The sequence below is a fragment of the Octopus bimaculoides genome, chromosome 10 (assembly GCF_001194135.2).
Source record: "Octopus bimaculoides isolate UCB-OBI-ISO-001 chromosome 10, ASM119413v2, whole genome shotgun sequence".
Taxonomy (NCBI): Eukaryota; Metazoa; Mollusca; class Cephalopoda; order Octopoda; family Octopodidae; genus Octopus; species Octopus bimaculoides.
In genome coordinates this window covers 41,045,751-41,046,341 of record NC_068990.1, presented here as the reverse complement: position 1 = coordinate 41,046,341, position 591 = coordinate 41,045,751, and positions in this window count along the sequence as shown.

The following is a 591-nucleotide window of genomic DNA, read 5'->3' as shown; positions in this document are numbered from 1 at the left end:
TATATATACTCACAGCTGATGTTATTGCGGCCGATGGTAAGTGTGGTGGATTTCGTGATGGCGGTGGTTCTGGTGATGGTGCTGCAGGGTCAGGTGGTATGGTGGTGGTGGTGGTGGTCGTCGTCGTCGTCGTCGTGGTGCTGGTGGTGCTGGTGGTGCTGGTATTGGGAGAATTAATGGAGAGTAATATTAATTCAATTATGGAAATGAAAATACGAAATCAATCTCTCGAATTATATCCCTTGTGTGTTGGTTGATGCCGCGATTATTGTGCCATGTATTAACAGGAAACAGAGGTGGTTTTTACGGCTGTAAGCTGTCTCACTAAAATATTGAAACAACTCTAACAGGATTCGAACACATGAATCATCCCCTCAATTACTAGCTTAGACAGTGCATATGCATGATACCAGCTGATTACACACCACTTGCCAGATCGACAATTATAGTTGAGACACTTCATCATTATAACTTTATTATCAATAACTCGTAATACATACACACACACATGCATGGAAAGTGAGGGAAAGAGAGAGAGAGAGAGAGAGAGAGAGAGAGAGAGAGAGAGAGAGAGAGAGAGAGAGAGAGAGA